General features: G+C 41.6%; 1 long non-coding RNA gene across 3 annotated transcripts; it reads left to right on the top strand.

The window, feature by feature from the left end:
• The first annotated feature begins 651 nt into the window (after positions 1–651).
• LOC122198433 lies at positions 652–18,742 on the top strand. 3 transcript variants are annotated; one of them, XR_006192980.1, is made up of 6 exons: positions 652–1,328; positions 4,481–4,513; positions 6,110–6,184; positions 8,788–10,451; positions 15,011–15,094; positions 16,712–17,392. It is a non-coding gene; the product is annotated as an uncharacterized LOC122198433 (long non-coding RNA). The 3 variants fall into 3 exon arrangements; XR_006192981.1 differs by lacking the exon at positions 652–1,328 and adding an exon at positions 18,712–18,742 and having other exon boundaries at positions 4,418–4,513; positions 16,712–16,899; XR_006192979.1 differs by lacking the exon at positions 652–1,328 and having other exon boundaries at positions 4,418–4,513.
• Positions 18,743–19,080: the final 338 nt, after the last annotated feature.

The raw sequence follows: 19,080 nt of genomic DNA, 5'->3' as shown, positions 1-19,080 counted from the left end.
GATCAAACTCTGGTTCCATTCCTTTGGCAAGACTAGAGGGGGGCTTGGGTTTTTTTTGTTTTCTTAGAAGCACATCATGCCTGTAAGACGTGATATTAACAATAAGGGAATCTCAGTGTGACTAGATCCATTCATATACTGGGAGTTATAAAATGCTGCTATTCCACTTAGTAACTGGAATGCTTTTATAAAGAAATGCTTTCTTACAAAAAAAAAAAAAAAAGCAAAAATGTTAAGTAGGACTACATCAAACCAAAGTTTCAACACAACAAAGAAAACATAAAAAGGCAACCTACTGAACGGTGGAAAATACCTGTAAGTCATATATTCAATAAGGAGTTAATGTCCAAAATAATGTGGAGAACTCAGCAAAAAATCTGATTAAAAAATGGGCAGAGGGTCTATATAGACATGTCCAGAGAAGACCTGTAGATGACCAACTGGTACATTGAAAAGATGTTCAACATCACCAATTATCAGGGAAATACAAATCAAAACCACCATGAGCTATCACCTCACACCTGTCAGAATGTCTAGTATCAAAAGGGCAAGAAATAACAAATGTTGGAGAGGATGTGAAGAAAAGGAAAATCCTTGTGCACTGTTGATGGAAATGTAAATTGGTGCAGGCACTGTGGAAAACAGCAGAGAGGTTCCTCAAAAAATTAAAAATAGAACTAACATATGATCCAATGAAAACACTAATTGAAAAAGATACATGCACTGTGTTCTTTGCAGTGGTATTTACAATAGCTACAGTATGGAAACAACCTAAGCGTCCATCAGAGGATAAAGGGATAGAGGGGATGAGGTGTTGATATACAGTGGAATATTACTTAGGCATAAAAAAAAATGAGAACTTGGAATTTATGACAACACAGATGGACCTTGAGGGTATTACCTTAAGTCATGGAAGTCAGACAAATACCCGAAGATTTCACTTATATGTGGAATCTAAAACAAATGAACAACACAAAACTCATAGACATGGAGCCCAGATTGGTGGTTATCAGAAGGGAAGGAGTATGGGTAGGCAAAATGGGTAAAGTGTTAATTGTATGATGATGGATGGTAACCAGACTTACTGTGGTAATCACTTTGTAGTTTCTACAAATACTGAATTAGTATGTTGTATAACTGAAACTAATCTAATGTAATATAACAATTTTACCTCAATAAAAGAACAAAAAAAAAAGAAATGATTTCCTTTATGTGTTTTGTCACCCAGTGGCACACGTCATATGGGAAAGGCAGGATGAAGGCTTAATTCATTTCCTTTACTCATCAGCTTTCAAGATAATGAATCTGTTCCCTGTCATCTTCTGAAGGTGACCAATTTTGTTTTTTTTTTACTAACACCATTATTGAAGTATTTTTTAGTATCATAGATTTAAACATTTGCTGTTTTTCAATCCTTTGCTGTTATAGACATACCTTGTTTCACTGTACTTTGCTTTATTATCCTTCACAGATACAGCATTTTTATTTATTTATTAATTTTTTCCCCAAATTGAGAGTTTTGGCAACGCTGTGTCAAGAAACTCTTGGCACTATTTTTCCAATGTCGTTTGCTCACTTTATGTCTCTGTCACATTATGGTAATTGCAATATTTCAAACTGTATTATTATTATATTTCTTTGTAACTGTGATCACTGATCTTTGCTGTTACTATTGTAATTATTTTGGGGGAAACATGAACTCTTACTATGTAAGACGGCAAACTTAATAAAATGTATGTGTTCTGCCTGCTCCACTGATTGGCTGTTCCCCAGTCTGTCCTGGGGCCTCCCAATTCCCTGAGACACAGCTTTATTGAAATTAGGCCAGTTAATAACCCACTGTGGCCTCTAAGTGTTCAAGTGAAAAGAATAGTCACATGTCTCTCACTTTCAGTTAGGAATTAGAAATGATTAAGCTTAGTGAGGAAGGCATGATGAAATCTGAGATGGGTGGAAAGTTAGACCTCTTGTGACTGCAAAGGAAAGTTCTTAAAGGAAATTAAAAGTGCTGCTCCAGTAAGTACATGAATGCTGAGAAAGAAACAACATTATTGCTGATATAGACAAAGTGTTAGTGGTCTTGATAGAAAATCAAACCAGCTGCAATATTCCCTTAAACCAAAGCCTAACCCAGAGCAAGACCCTAACTCTTCGACTCTGTGAGGGCTGAGAGGTGAGGAAAAGTTTGAAGCCAGCAAAGGTTGGTTCATGAGGTTTAAGGAAGCGGCCGTCTCCATAACAAGGTGAAGCAGCAGGTGCCCATGGAGCAGCTGCAGCCAGTGACCCAGAAGGTATGGCTGAGACCGTGAATGAAGGTGGCTGCACTAAGCAACAGATTTCGAATGTAGGCAAAACAGCTTTATGTTGGAAGACAAGGCAATCTAGGACTTTATAGACAGAAGTCAATGCCTGGCTTTAGAGCTCCAAAAGACAGGCTGACTCAGGGACCAGTGCAGCTGGTGACTTTTAAGTTGAAGCCAATGCTCATTTACCATTTGGAAAGCCCTTAAGAATTACGATAAATCTACTCTGTGGTCTGTAAATGAAATAAGATCTGGATGGCAGCACATCTGTTTGCAAAATGGTTTACTGAATATTTTAAGCCCACTGTCGAGACCTCCTCAGAAAAAAAGATCTCCTTCAAAATATTACTGCTCATTGACAATGCATCTGTTCATCCAAGAGCTCTGGTGGAGATAGACAATGAGATTAATGTTTTCATGCCTGCTAACACAACATTCATTTTGCAGCCTATGGGTCATGGAGTAATTTTGACTTTCAAGTCTGATTATTTAAGAAATACATTTATTTTGTGGGGAGCCTGGGTGGCTCAGTCAGTTAAGCTTTCGACTGTTGTTTTGGGCTCAGGTTATGATATGGTTCATGGGATTGAGCCCCGCATTAGGCTCTGAGCTGACAGCGCGTAGCCTGGTTGGGATTCTCTCTCTCCCTCTCTCTCTTTGCCCCTCCCCAGCCCACATTCACTCTCACTCTCTCTCTCTCTCTCTCTCTCTCTCTCTCTCTCTCAAAAAAAAAAATAAACTTTAAACAAAAGGAAATACATTTTTTAAGGCTCTAGCTGCCATAGATAGTGATTCCTCTGATGGATCTGGGAAAAGTAAATTAAAAACGTTCTGAAAAGGATTTACCATTCTAGATGCCATTAAGAACACTTACAATTCCTGGGAAAAGGTCAAAATCAACATCAACAAGAGTGGAAGAAGTTGATTCCAGCATTCATGGATGACTGAGGGGTTCATGACTTTGGTGGGGGAAGTAACTGCTGATGTGGTAGAAAGAGCCAGAGAGCTAGAATTTGAAGTGAAACCCGAAGATGTGACTGACTTGTTGCATCTCATGATGAACTTGAATGGATGAGGACTTGCTTCTTAAGGATGAGGAAAGAAAGTGCTTTTGTTGAGATTAATCTGGTGAAGATGCTGTGAACATTGTTCAAATGACAACAAAGGATTTAGAATATTTCATAAATTTAGTTGAAGCAGCAGCAGTGTTTGAGAGCATTGACTATAATTTTGAGAGAAGTTCTACTACAGGTAAACTACCGTCAAAGAACATCTCGTGCTGTAGAGAAATCGTTTGTGGAAGGAAGAGTCAACCAATGTGGCGAAGTTCATTGTTGTCTTTTTTTTTTTTTTAATTGTTTTTACATTTATTTTTGAAAGAGAGACAGTGTGAGCAGGGGAGGGGCAAAGAGGGGAGGGGCAGTGTGAGCAGGGGAGACACAGAATCTGAAGCAGGTTCCAGGCTCTGAGCTGTCAGCCCAGAGCCTAACATGGGGCTCAAACTTGTGAACCACAAGATCATGACCTGAGCTGAAATCGGCCGCTTAACCGACCAAGCTACCCAGGCACCCCCATTGTGTCTTATTTAAGAGTTAGCACAGTCACCCCAGCCTTCAGCTATACCACCCCGATCAGTCAGCAGCCATCAACATTGAGGCATAGCCCCCCACCAGCGAAAAGAGTACAACTTGCTGAAAGCTCAGATAATGGTTAGTACTTTTCACCAATGAGGTATTTCTTTTTTTTAATTTTTTTAAAGTTTTACATATATTTTTAGGAGATAGAGTGCAAGCAGGGGAGGGGCAAAGAGAGACACACACACACACACACACACACACACACAGAATCTGTAGCAGGCTCCAGGCTCCTTGTTGTCAGCACAGAGCCCGACGCGGGGCTCTGAACCCACGAAGGGCAGGATCATGACATGGGCCAAATTTGGACGCTTAACGGACTGAGCCACCCAGGTGCCCCAGCAATAAGATATTTCTTAATTAAGGTATGTAAATTTATTTTTACATAATGCTGTTATAAACTTGATATTACAGTTTATTATATATTACTATATATATGTTATATATACTATATATAGTATAATGTAAACATAATTTTTATATACACTAGGAAACCAAAAAATTCATTTGACTCATTTTGTTGTGATGTTCACTTTATTGCAGTGCTCTGGGACTGAACCCCATAATATCTCCAAGGTATGCCTATATCTTTGTTGAAGTTGTAAATGTCCTGTCTTTGCCAGTGGAAGCTTCTTCAGCCTGGTTCCTTGAGTCCCCTTTTCTTTCTTTTTTTTCTCCCCCTTAATGTGGTAGAGTACACATAACATAAAACTTATTATCTTAACCATTTTAAGTATACAGATAAGTATTATTAGATATATTGATAATGTGCAACTATCACCACCATCCATCTCCAGAACTCTTATCACCTTCTAAAACTGGAAGTTTATACTCATTAACTGATAATTCCTCCTCCCCCAGCCCCTGGCAACCAGCATTCTACTTTCTGTCTCTGTGAGTTTGACTATTCTTTAAAAAAAAATTTTTTTAATGTTTATTTTTGAGAGGTGGGGGAGGGGCAGAAAGAGAGGGAGACACAGAATCAGAAGCAGGCTCCAAGCTCTGAGCTGTCAGCACAGAGCCGAACAAGGAGCACAAACCCACAGACCTCAAGATCATGACCTGAGCTGAAGTCAGACGCTTAACCGACTGAGCCGCCCAGATGCCCCGAGTTTGACTATTCTAAGTATCTCAAGTGGCATCATATAGTGTTTAAATTTTTGTGAATGGCTTATTTCATTTAGCATAGTATCTTTAAGATTTGTTCATGTAGCATATGTCAGAATTTCATTCCTTTTTAAGAAGCTGAATAATAATCCATTGTATGCACATGCCACATTTTCTTCATCCATCTCTCTATCAATGGACGTTTAGGTTTCCATATTTTAGCTATTGCAAATAATGCCACCATGAACAACTTGATTTTAAAATGGGCAAAGGTCTTAAATAGGCATTTCTCCAAGCAAGGCATAGAAATGGCCAATACATACACAAAAATGTGCTGAGTCACTAATCAGGGAAATACACAGGGAATGAGCCCTTTTAGTAAACCTGAGGATTATCACCAGGTGGCTGGAGAATCCCTTTCAGTCCAGAAATTCTGTGATTCCCTTTTCTGATCTTAAATTCCATTATATGATGGAATGTCCCTAAATACCTAGGCTTTACTAATAAATATTTTTTATTTATTTATTTATTTATTTATTTATTTATTTATTTATTTATTTATTTTTAGAGAGCACACTTGCCCGTGTGGGGGCGGTGGAGTGGCAGAAGGAGAGACAATCCCATGCAGTCTCCATGCTTAGCGTGGAGCCCAACGCAGGGCTCAATCCCACGACCCAGGGATCATGATGTGAGCAGAAATCAAGAGGCGGAGGCTCAACAAACTGAGCCACCCTGGCGCACTGGAAAAAAAATACAGATAAACTTAGTCTATTTCTGGCAACCTATTGACTAGGAATTTAATGGCCTACTTGAGTTTTCAGGAACACATGGCCTCCTATATGGTTTAAACACTTCGGGGCACCTGGCTGGCTCAGTGTCTAGAACATGTGACTCTTGTCTCAGGGTCATGAGTTCGAGCCCCACATTGGGTGCAGAAATTACTAAAAAAGTATATAGCACTTACCTTTGACCAGAGGAAGTGTGAGCACAGAATGCAAAGACTTCTTTGAGCTTGTTTACTTATCTATAAAATAATGTTGATAATTCTTAACCCATCCTTCACAGGGCTGTCGTGAGGAGTGAAATAGGTCTGTGAAAGAACTCTGGGAACCATGAAGCATATTGATGGTGGTAATAATCGTAAGTACCCAAGTCAGCAATCATCGATAACAATTTTTCTCATTCTATTTAGGATCAGGAATGGGGTAAAACAAATTCCAACGACTTTAAGGTCTACATAAAATCATTTGTAATTTTTTATTAGTTTTTGGAAGTAGTTCTGTTGCTAGGTAAGCCCTAACTAAAAAGCGGCTACCGTGGCTCCCAAATCAGAGATGCTGTGCTACAGTCTTCAGTCGGTAAGATCATCGGTTTCCCACAGTAAAAATACATTTGTCCCTGAGCCGTGGCTCGTTTGCCAGCAGATGAGGTCCAAGAGGCCAGACCTAGAGAATGACTTAAAAATTTGCTTCCAAGCTGAGAAGAATGCCGGACAACAGAGTGGAATGAAGAGTTGTTTGTGAACTGAAATACTGACCATTTACACAGTCAAGCCAATCTCATTGTCATATCGATGAGAGAGCATAAGGCAAGCTGAGGGCAAACTACAGGCTAGCACACCCCCGTCCCCCCAAAAGGGGGGAATATGTGTGACATTCCTCAGGTACTCTTGGCTGCCCAAGAACAAAGGAAAGGGAAAAACAGATGGTTAGCTGATAGAGATCAGAGTCCTGCAGGACAGGAGTCTCCATCAGTTCACAAATATCTTAGTAAATTACAAGAAAAAGGCAATCTTATCAACAGCCTAATCTCCAGAAACTTACAGACTCAGCTTCCTGGAGCCCTAATATCACCCTCTCCTCCACAATGATGTAGGGAACAAAGGCAAGAAGGAAATGGCGGATAAAATTAAATTTCCTTATAACCTGCAGCCCATTGACAAATACTTGAGTCAAATACAGAGTCTGACATTTCTCCAGGAACTCCCTACTGGTCCTAATGTTAATGCCACACTAGAGGAAAAACAACCTTAGCTTGACAATAGCAAGGCCTCAGGTATCTTAAGAGTCCTCTTTAGCCTATCAAAGTCCTTCTAGAAGCCTGCCTTTTGTCTTTTACCCGCCCTCCTTCCCCCCACCCCCTCCAACTCCATTGGATATAACCAGGTACTCTTTACTACCCCGGTGCAGCTCTTTCTGCCCACGGGTCCTATCCCCGTGCTTTAATAAAATCACCATTTTGCACCAAAGACACCTCAAGAATTCTTTCTTGGCCATCAGCTCTAAACCTCCCTATCCCCCCTCACCAATCCAGAACCACATCAGGGCCATCTAGGCTGCAGTCCTGGCCCTCACTGTGTGATCTCTCATCCTTAACACTTCCCTTACAGTGCTGTTCTGTAGCTAAGAGATAATGGATGTAAACACCTGATATAGTGCCAGCCTCTTAGATGGGGTGGTGGTGTTGAGAGAAAACACCAGCTTGGCAGACCCAATCTGCCCTAGTTAGATTTCTGACCTTGGGCATCAGTTTCCTCTCTAAATTGCCTGGGTTGGTCCGTCAGGAGATATTTCACTCTTAGGAATCTAATGAAAGGTAATATAAGCCCTCTTTACAAAAATGTACAAAAGGACATATTTTTTAAATATTAGAGAACTCAGTCCCACTCTAACCCCGGATAAAAAGCCCAGAGCTGGATAGCTTCTAAGAATTATGTATGATATTGTTTCTTACAAGTAACTGGGCTTATCATGACACAGACTGTCTTTGTCCTCTACTATGGAATCTATCCTAGTCCTCAGCGCTTTCCTATTACTAGTTTTTTACTACTTGTGTTTAATATGTTACTCAGCATTTAAAGCAAAAAACTTCACATCTGAAGTTGACCATCCACTAACGTCCAGATTGAAGGAATAAAAGGCGAGGCCAGTTTACTGTGGGATCCAGGGCCCCATAAATACAGTAAGTAGGGGTGGCCAGTTTAAAAAGTTTGTTTCTCGGGGCGCCTGGGTGGCTCAGTTAGTTAAGGGTCCAACTTCAGGTCATGATCTCACGGTTCGTGTGTTTGAACCCCAAGTCGGGCTCCGTACTGACAGCTCACAGCCCAGAGCTTGCTTCTGATTCTGTGTCTCCCTCTCTTTCTGCCCCTCCCCAACTCACACTCTGTCTCTCTCTCAAAAATAAATGAACACTAAAAATTTTTTTTAAAAAACACTGTATTTTAAAAAATAAAAAGTTTGTTTTTCCACCAAGCTTACCAAAGATGTGTACATTTTCATCATTTTTACAAAGCCCCAATTTAGGGAAATAATTTAGTAAGAGAAGAGAAAGTACCAGAATTGTTAATGGAAGTCTCAGTTCCTTATACAAATAAGAATCAATGTTTAAGCTTACATTTTTTTTTAACATTGAAAAGGTGTATGGTTTGTCTAACAAGATTATGTGGTTACTGTGTGTGAAGAGTTTTCAGTTATTCTCCAGTCTGCGAGGAACGTTCACCTCACTCCCTGGCCCTTGCCAAGTGGTGATGTCTGTGAGCAGGAAAAGAAGAACCCCATGCCCTCACTTTCTTTATTTCAGGGAAAATTTTATGAAAATGGTACTTGAGTCAGTGAAGGAATGAGTCATTTGTCTTTAAAAAGAAAAGTCATAAGCAAGTAATTCTGCAAATACTTAGTTATGCATAAATTTGGTGAATTAGAGCTTAAGCTCAAACCCCACTCTCACCCTTAAATATTTTGCAGGACTGAGAACAGCCCTCCATGTACATTTATCCATTTTCCAAGACAGGAAATGGGAGCGTCTTTCCTGGCTTTAAATGTGGGAGTTGTCCAGACAGACATCGTTGTCAACCCTGAAATGATCAAGATGAGTTCAGAATATTTATGTACCTCCTGTGTTTAGAGCAGGAAACGTTATCAGGTACTACAGAGCTGTAGACACCACACCCTTCACTCTTAAGGGGCTCAGCTTGGTCAGACCTTAAAGTGCCAATAAGTACATCCCCCGAGGCAGGATTTTAAGCAGGAGTGAGGCCAAAACAGAAAAGAAAAAGGTAATTTGGAGAAAACAGTGGAGAAAGAAGAGAACATTGGAAAAGAAAGCTATCATATTTAATACCCTTAGAGATAAACATTACATGCACAAAACAAAAGGAAGCCACTGTAAAAAACATTTTTTTCCTAGAGAAAATCCTGTGTTACAAAAAAAAAAAAACAAAAAAAACCCAAAAACCCAAACAGCAGAAATGAGAAACAATGGAAGCCGCTGAGAGATAATGTTGCAGAAATTTCCTTAAGAAGCAGAATAAGCAGAAACAGATGGAAATAAAGGACACAAAGTTAAAGTAGGGGATGGCCAGTCCAGGAGGCCCATTATAAAAAAAAAAAAAAAAAAAAAAAAGGTTCCAGAAAGCAGTAGTAGTTTTGAAAAGGAGATTTGTGTCCCACCAAAATTCCTATGGTGAAATCCTAACCCCCAAAGTAATGGTATGAGAAGGTGGTGCCTTTGGAGAGGACAAGGTCTTGAAGGTGGTGACCTTATAAAGGGACCCCAGAGAACTCCCTGGAGCTCTTTCTGCCACGTGAGAACACAGCGAGAAAGCAGCATCTGGAAACCAGAAGCAGGGTCCTCCCTCACTGCTGAATCTGCTGGTCCCTTGATCTTAGACTTCCAGCTTCCAAAACTCAAAATTAAGCCACCCAGTTTATGGTATTTCGTTATAGCAGCTTGAGCTGAGTAAGGTGGGTGGAGGACAAAATAAAAAACTCAAAAGTGTCCCCATAAAGGAAGAGTGTGCCACTGAGTATCCAGTCTAACAGATGAAAATAAACCCTTACAAATGCACATCATTGTGAAATTTTACGATAGGAAACAAGAAGTTCTTATAAACATCCAGGGTATTGCAGGAGAAGGAAAGAACATTTCTTAGAAAGGAGCAAGAATCAGAATAGCACTGGATTTCTCAATAACACTAAAAAAAGACAAAGGGGTGATGCCTTCAAAAATCTAAGGGAAAAGTGATTTCCTAGCCTAGGATTCTAAAGCCAGCCAAACTGCCAGTTAAGTGAGGAGACATCATTTAGACATTATCAAACACACCAGCTCTCAGATTTACTTCCCAGGAAAGTTTTGTAAGAAGGTCCTAAAAGATGTTCTCCCCCAGAGTGGGATAACCAAGAAAGGAAAGGAGGGATTCTCTGAAAGGTCGTGAAAAGAGATGCTGAATCAAGACAAGAGCTGGCAGCTGACTTAGAGTACAACCAGCTGAGCCCAACCCAGCCCTGAGCAGGTCAGAGACTCTGGGAACAAATTCTTCAAGAAGATGAAGTCTCTGTGCTTGAACATACTGAGAGGAAGGAGATTGGAGGAGGTGAACAGAAAAATCTCTGTGGTGCGACATGGTGAGGTAAGGTTCTGACTGGTACTTCCATAATGATGATACCAATATGAGTGTATTAGAGAATGAGAGAAGGGATGTGTGTGAGAGTGTATGTATGTTTGGTGGGAAGAGAAGATGAAAGACAATTGAATCTTCTAAATTCAGAAGTCAATAGATGATGGCTAAAGCAAAAAAACAAGAAAATGAAGGAGTAGCAATATAACAGACTATATACGAATAGTAGTGTTTTATCAAGGTCATGTTTCCCGAGTGTAATCATTATATGGATAAGTGCCATGATGTCTGCAACTAACTCAAACAGCGGAGAGAGAAGAAAGCAGGCGTGAATCTAGGTGCGGTATATGGATGTGCACCATGCTCCATAAATTTTCTCAAGATGTGAGATGTTTTCAAAAAACCTGGGACATCAGTACTAGTACAATTGCATTACTTAGAAGAAGATAGCTATGCTTATCAATTAAAAGTTTTTAAGGGGCGCCTGGGTGGCTCAGTCGGTTGAGTGTCTGACTGCGGCTCAGATCATGATCTTGTGGTTGACGAGTTGGAGCCCCGCATTGGGCTCTGTGCTGATGGCTCGGAGGCTGGAGCCTGCCTCAGGTTCTGTGTCTCCCTCTCTCTCTCTCTGCCCCCCTCCTACTCATGCTCTGTCTCTCTCTGTCTCAAAAATAAATAAACATCAAAAAAATTTAAAAAAAAGTTTTTAAGTGGTTGTGGATGGGATTAGGAGATGAGCGTATTGAAGCATGGGGAGGAGAGAGCGCTGTGCTTCATGACTAGATTTGAATGGGGATTTGATTTTTTTTTTTTTTAACGTTTGTTTATTTTTCAGAGAGAGAGCACAAACGGGAGAGGCAGATAGAGAGAATCCGAAGCAGGCTCCTCACTGTCGGCACAGAGCCCGATGCAGGGCTCGAACTCACAAACTTCGAGATCATGACCTGAGCTGAAGTTGGGCGCCTAAACAGATGAGCCACCCAGGTGCCCCTGATTTGACTCTTTAACTCTGATATACACACCTTTTATTAAAACCTGAATTTTAGGGGCGCCTGGGTGGCTCAATTGGTTGAATGTCTGATTCATGATTTCGGCTTAGGTCATGATCCTAGGGTCATGGGATCAAGGCCTACGTCAGGTTCTGCACTGAGTGTGAAGCCTGCTTAAGATTCTCTCCCTCTCTCCCCTTCCTCGGCTCATGTGCTCAAACTCTCTCTCCCAAATCAAAACAACAACAACAACAAAAAAAGGCTGAATTAAAAAATATCAATGCATATTAAGGGAAATTTTAAAATCAGCAAAACCAAAACTTTATAAAAGCAGCTTTTGTACATACAAACAATGGTAGAAAAAATACTGTCTGCCACAACAAAAAGAAACACTAACTATTTAGGCACAGCCTTAACAGGAGATGTGCTAGATTTACCTGATGTCTGTCTGACCCTCTACTGAAGCGCATAAAGGAATTCTTGAACAGAAAGACACATCTTCTTCCTAGTAGGATGATTGATTAGAAGTGTCACTTGTCCCTAAAGTAAACTTAATGCAATCTCCAAGTCCCAACAAAATGATTTGATGGCCTATTTGTAAGAAAACTATAGAAATATGTGAAAGAAATGGCTAAGGACTTCCTCAACCAGATTTGAAAGCTACAGAAAATTAAAACTGTGAACAAAAGGCCAACTGAAACAGTCCTAGGAGGAAACCCCGTATCTGCCGCACGGCTATAGCCTGTGGACAGCGAGATCCAGGGACAGAGTCTCAGCCTGGCCACTGCTGCCCAGAGACTGCTGAGTCTGAGCCCCTGTCCATCTGTCACACCCACTCTGGACACGGCACATCCGGTCATGGATACAAATGACCTGCTGCAGAAGGCCATTCTGGCCGAGCAGGCCGAGCGATATGATGACCTGACAGCCGGCATGAAGTCTGTAGCCAAGGAGGAGAAGAATCTTCTCTCAGTTGAGAGAGGGCAGAGGGGGCTCGATCTCACAACCACGGGATCATGACCTGAGCCAAAACCAAGAGTTGGATACTCAACCGACTGGGGCACCCAGGTGCCCCAACTTTTTACTTTATTTAATGTGGCCCTAGAAAATTTTTAATCATGTGGCTTGAATTCTGTTTCTCTTCCCTCTTCCTTTTTGAGGATAGGCTGCGGGTGGAAGTGTAACCTGAGTTTGGCCAACCAGAGTCTCCCCTGTGCCCAAGCAAGCACAGCCAGGACAGAGGAAGGTCAGAGGAAGGGAAGCCACAGCTGGGGTGCTCCTCCAGATGTCTCAGTCTCCCAGGTCCGCACCCACCGAACAGGTTCCCTTTTTGCTCACATTAGCCAGTCTCTTCCTGGTGTTTACAGTCAAACACCCTAACGGATTTGATCAGGAAGCAGTCCCTGGTGTATCTTGTTACCACCGAAGTCACACAATTGCTGGGGCAGTTGAGTCTTTATCAAGCTCTGCAGGGGATTCTGATGCTTAGCTAGAGTTGAGAAGCTTAGCTTTAGGTCTTTTAAAAAGCATCTGTATGGCCAGGGAGCAACCATGAGCCTGTGTTATCACAGTTCTGATTTAGAGGTTAAAGGAACTGCCTGGGATCCCTGCCCTCCTGCAGCTGGAAGAATTCCATGCATTTAACAAGTATTCATTGAGGACCTGCTATGCATGCTCCAAGCATTGTCCTACACAATAAGGATAGAGCAGTGAGCAAAACAGACAAAAACCTCTCTCTGCTAAAGCATACTATTTAGTGGGGGAAGCAGGGACAATAAGCCAAATTAAAAAAAAAAAAGAAAGAAACATTATGTGGTGAAAGTTCTAAGAAGAAAACCCAACCAACCAGGGAAGGGGATAAGGAGTGTGTGTGTGTGTGTGTGTGTGTGTGTTGGAAGGGCTTAGAAATTTAGATGGGATGGGGTGCCAAGGTGGCTCAGTCCATTGCATCCGACTCTTGACTTCAGCTCAGGTCATGATCTCACAGTTCTTGAGTTTGAGCCCTGTATCAGGCTCTGTGCTGGCAGCATGGAGCCTGCTTGGGATTCTGTCTCCCTCTCTCTCTCTCTCTGCCCCTCCCCTGCTTGCTCTCTCCCTCTGTCAAAATAAATAAAAATAAACTTAAAAAAAAAAAAAGAAATTTAGATGGGATGATCACAGAAGGAAAACGAAGAAAGTCATGTTTTCAGGAAAAGAGCAAGCCTTGACAATGTGGGCTGGGGAAGCGCTTTCTAGGTAAATAGAGAAGCAAGTGCAAAGACCTTGAGGTAGAACCTTGGGCTTGAAGATGACCTCAAGTTCCTGAATTGGGCTGCTCCCAGCTTGTGAGGCTGAGGCTGCTCAAGATTTCTGGGTGCTGGAAGCTGCCACTGAGGAGAAGGGGTGGGCAGGACTAGGTGGTCCCAAAGGATGAAAGGAGGGGAATGGTGGGGTCAGAGTTCTGTGCATGGAGTTGGAGAGACTGTGGCCTTAATGACTTTTTCTACCTTGTGTAACTTGGTGTTTCATTTCAGAATTTGCATTCACTCTTGTCAAGGAATCTAGAGAGAATTTGGAGAAGTAAGCAAGCTTCTATAGCAGATACCGCCTGTGGCCAGAGGGCTGCCCTACTACATATACCCAGAGTCCTCCTTGCTGAAGAGGGAATCTCAGAGTCTCACTGGAGGCACTATGCAGGAGCTAGGGTGGCTTTGATCCCTAACCAGGAGCACCTTATTTCCAATGTACCATCTAACTCTGGGCAGCACATGGAGATGGGCAGTTGAGGTCCACACCTGTCTGTCTGTCCAAGTGGACTGGGCATATGTACCAAGGGACAGATAGCTTGCTAATAGTTGGGTTTTGATGTTTTTCTTAATGCATGCAAACAATCAAAAATAAAACTAGAGTAGCCTAATTTCCCAGGAGTAGATGGAGAACTTTCCCTTCTACACCAGGAGGAAAGTTTTGAATGGGAGAAAACCCAGGAAGCCTCTTTTTGCACACTCTTTTCTCATGAGAGGACCCTATAATAAGAAACAAATATCTCTAACTTAAAAAAATCCAGGATACTGGAGAAACAGCAGAAGGCCAATGAGGCTGGTGTGGGGTAAGGGAAAAAATGGTAGCAACTGAAGTCAGAGGTAAGGACGTGGGGGGAAGAGGCATCTGCAGTCTCCATCTTTTCCCATTTAAAAAGTGAAACATGACTTTTCACCCAGGTGGTATCAGCCATCAGCCCAGTGGGTGAAAGGGTGCTTGCTGCTAAGGTACTGTCCTGAGAGAGAGGCAGAACTCTGGGATAATCACCCTTTATTTGGATAATCACCCTTTGTTTATTCAGGTAGTTTTGGTGAAGATAAGGTAGAGAAAAGTCCTTATTTCGTGGAGCTTATCACAACCAGACACTTAGATTAGAATGTTTGTGGATTTTCTTCATGACAATGAGAAATACTGAAAAAAAGAGAAATAAAAATATTGTGGCAGGATCACAGACCCTAAATGCTCTTTGCCCTGAATTAAGTGAGGATACTTCCCAGAATCCTGTTTATCTGGAAACTTGGAAATTCTAGTGATCACCAACAGTGGTTTTATTTTTCTTAGGACTCCTGACTTCCCTTTGAACTGAGAGTTGGTCACAGCACTCTGGCTGATTAGATTGGATTAGAAAGCAGGAAAACTTAAAAAGTAAGTGTGTGCATTCCTTTGGATTGTCAAATACTCATCAAACATTATTTCATCGCCTGATTTGCCCAAACTGCTGTGCACCGCCCACTGCTGGGGCACCGATGTCCTCTCCAGCTACCCATAACCCATTCTGGGGCTGTGTTCGTGGGCCGGACGTTAAATTTCTGCTCTGATCTGTTTGCAGATCTATAAATAAATGTTTTGCCCTCTCATCAGTTGCAAATCAGGGATCATCCATGCTCATTCATTCATTCATACTTTGGAGTACTTAATGGAGGCCAGGCATGGTTCTAGGGACTGAGGGGAACCCCAGTGTATAAAATAGGTGAAATAAGTGACTATAGGAGGGGAAAACTGGGGTTACATGTGTGCGAGCATGTCATAAATAAGTAGACACGAAATATGTTAGGTGTTAGGTCCTGTGAGAAGAGAACGGCAGAGAGGTGGAGAATGACAAAGCAGGTGCTGCTAACTTGTTTGCTAGGGTGACTTTTGAATAGGCATCTGGAAATCTCAGGGTAGAACTTTTCAGGCAGAGAAAACAGTAAGAACCAAGCGTCAGAGGTCTGGCTGGGGTTGCCTGTTGGAATAGCAGATAGGAGGCCATGATGGAGGGAGGGAGCCTAGGGGATGAGTTCAAATGGTGTCAGGGGATGAGCTCAGATGAGACCTTGTAGGTCATGGCAAGGACTCTAGATTTTATTCTAAGTGAGATGCAAAACCACTGAAAAATTTTGAGAGGGTCATGCTGGCTGCTGTGACAACAAACTAGAAGCCCAATCAGGAGGCTACCACAGTAATTCAGGCAAAAGAAATGGTGGAAAAAGACATGCAACAAACACTGGCCCAGAGCGCTAATAGGAGCCTGCTGATTGGTCTGCACCCCCTGTATTCTGCTCCTTGCGGAGGGATCAAATGTCTGAGGAGAAGCCTGGTCAAGGATACCTGGCTTGATTGAAACAGGACATTTGTTCATAGCAGACATTTTCTTTAAATTTTTTTTTTAATATTTATTTTTGAGGAAGAGAGAGAGAGAGAGAGAGAGAGATAGTATGAGTGGGGGAGGGGCAGAGAGAGAGGGAGGCACAGAATCCAAAGCAGGATCCAGGCTCTGAGCTGTCAGCACAGAGCCAGATGTGGGGCTTGAACTCAAAAACTGTGAGATCATGATCTGAACCTAAGTTGGACGTTTAACTGACTGAGCCACCCAGGTGCCCCATAGCAGACATTTTTTCTTTTTTTTTTTTTTTTTTTCCAGACATTTTCTTAAATACATTTCACTTTATAATATCCTTTAAGACCTTTACTAATTTGAATACCTTCAGAAGCCTGGGTAAAAAATGCCTGCCTTCTGAACTTCTCAGAAACTGTTGTAGCTTAATTCACGAAAGGACGAAAAACGTGGTTGTTTTGGCTTTTTTGCAAGCCCTATCAACCTTTTAAAATACCTAGATGCCGCTGTGGACTTTGCTGTTTTCACCCACTTTAGTTCTCTTGGACAGAAAGTGAGTATGGAAAGAGCTGGGGTGATGCAGACTTCGGGGAAGCCTCCGTAAGTAATCGCAGTTTGATGAGTAAATCTACTTGTCCACAAACTTTCTGCTGTATGTTTTGAAGGTAAAATATCAACCACCAAAGAGATCCTTAACTGGCCACTCCCCTGGACAAGCACTGCTACACCTTCCGTGACCACTTTTGTATGGAGACTCCTGGAAACTTCCCTGGCAGGCTGTCCCCGAGGTCCCTCCTCCCCGCGGCTGACCACATGCAGATCTTGGAGAGGTCATGACATCCGGCACTGCCTGGTGAGCGCTCCTCCTTCTCTGCCATGTGGTTATTATGGAAGGCAACTTCTCATTTTGAACACCGAAAACCGTGGCATGGCAAAGCTGGCTGACTGCCCCTGGGCATACGGCCACAAGGCAACTCCCAGGGACAGCCTGAGGACGTCCTAGAAATGGCTCTGAGTTTCCATGCTGAGTCACCATGGCTGAGGCAAAGTATCCCTCGATCTTTTCATTCTTTGGAGACTGTAATTTTCCTTTTCAAAACAACCCTTACCATTCTTTATAATATTTTATCTAAATAAATGAATGGTAGGGGAGAGAAATGAATATGGATCACATGGAGTGACTTGGCTTAGGGATGGTTGTGTTCATGACACACATAAGTAAAAATAGATGAGCTAAGTCAACCACCAATTGAGGCCATTTTCTTCAAAGGCATAGGAAAAAATTATCACAAAATTGTAAGTACCAAACATAAACCTTTTTCTTTTAAGTGTATTTATTTTGAGAGAGTGAGAGCGCACGTGTGCACATGGGGCAGACAGAGAATCCCAAGCAGGCTCTGTCCGCACTGTCAGCACAGAGCCCACCACAGGGCTCGATCTCACAAACCCTGAGATCATGACCTGAGCCAAAATCAAAAGTCAGATGCTTAACTGACCGAGCCACCCAGGCACCCCAATCCTGATTTCTTCTAAGTGACAACATTTAAAACTAGAAATAAGATTCGATAGCTTGGGTTATAAGATTTTATCTCCTTCATATGAGGATATCTTATAAAATATTGTGGTTCAGAATATCCAAGTGCTTCTACATGGCTTTAGTGATGGTCACAATGAATGCTCAGAAGGCAAGGATTGAGGTTAATCCCCTGCACAGAAAGAAAAGCTGAGGTGTAGAGAGGTTAAGGCTCAAAGGCAAATGTTTAGGAGGCCCATGTGACACACAAGAATCAGAGCCAGGTCTTTGTTAAATGCCTGCTCCCCACTCCAAGAAGGCATTTAAATAATCTCTGGACATCAATAAATGTTTGTGATGTGTATGCTCATATAAAAGAGTTTTAAAGTTTTTAGAAATAAAAATACTTTCATTTGAAAATTTAAAATTTTACCAATATTCCAGTGGCATCAAAAGGTAACAAGAAACAGGTGAAATTGATTTTAATAACATTTTACTTCAATCACAGGCATACCTTAGAGATGCGGTGGGACTGGTTGCAGACCACAATAAAGTGAATGTGACAATAAAGCAAGTCAAAGGAATTTTCTGGTTTCCCAGGGCATGTACACTATACTGTACTCCATTAAGTATGCAATGGCATTGTCTAAAAATCAGTGGACACACCTTTATTAAAAATATTTTAGGGGGGCACCTGAGTGGCTCAGTCGGTGGAGCACATGACTCGATCTCAGGGATGTAAATTCGAGCCTGACAATGGATGTAGGGATTACTGAAAAGCAAAATCTTTAAAAAAAAATAATTGCTAAAAAATGCTAACCATCATCTGAGCTTTCACCGAGTCACAATATTTTTGCTGGAGGAGATTCTTGCCTCTATGTTGGTGGCTGTTAACTGCTTGGGATGGGGATTGCTGAAGGTTGGGGTGGCTGGGAAATTCCTTAAAGTAAGACAACACAGTGAAATTTGCTGCATTTTTTTCATGAACTATTTCTCTGTAGTCTGTGATGCTATTTGGTAGCATTTTACCTGCGGAACTTCCTTCAGAATTGGAGTCAAATCTTTGAAATCCTGCTGCTGCTTTATCAACTAAGTTTATGTGATATTTTAAGTCTTTTTTTTTTTTTTTACCATTTCAAAAATCTTCCCCAGGAGTAGATTCCATCTCGAGAAACCACTTTCTTTGCTCATCCATAAGAAGTGAGTCCTCATCCAAATTTTATCATGAGATTGCGGTAGTTCAATATAATAATGAAAACATTTATAATATTGTGAGAATTACCAAAATGTGGCAGAGACACAAAGTGAGCAAATGCTGTTGGAAAAATGGTGCCGACTGACTTGCTCGACCACAGGGCTGCCAAAAACCCGCAATTTTAAGAAGTGTAAAAAGTGAAGCACGATAAAACAAGGTATGCCTTATATCTACATTTTATCATTTCAATATGTAATCACAACTTAAAAAGTATTAATGAGGGATTTTACCTTTTTTTTTTTTATAGTAAGTCTTCAAAATTTGGT

Source organism: Panthera leo, chromosome C2, assembly GCF_018350215.1.
Source record: "Panthera leo isolate Ple1 chromosome C2, P.leo_Ple1_pat1.1, whole genome shotgun sequence".
Taxonomy (NCBI): domain Eukaryota; kingdom Metazoa; phylum Chordata; class Mammalia; order Carnivora; family Felidae; genus Panthera; species Panthera leo.
This window is presented reverse-complemented; position numbering and strand designations above follow the sequence as displayed.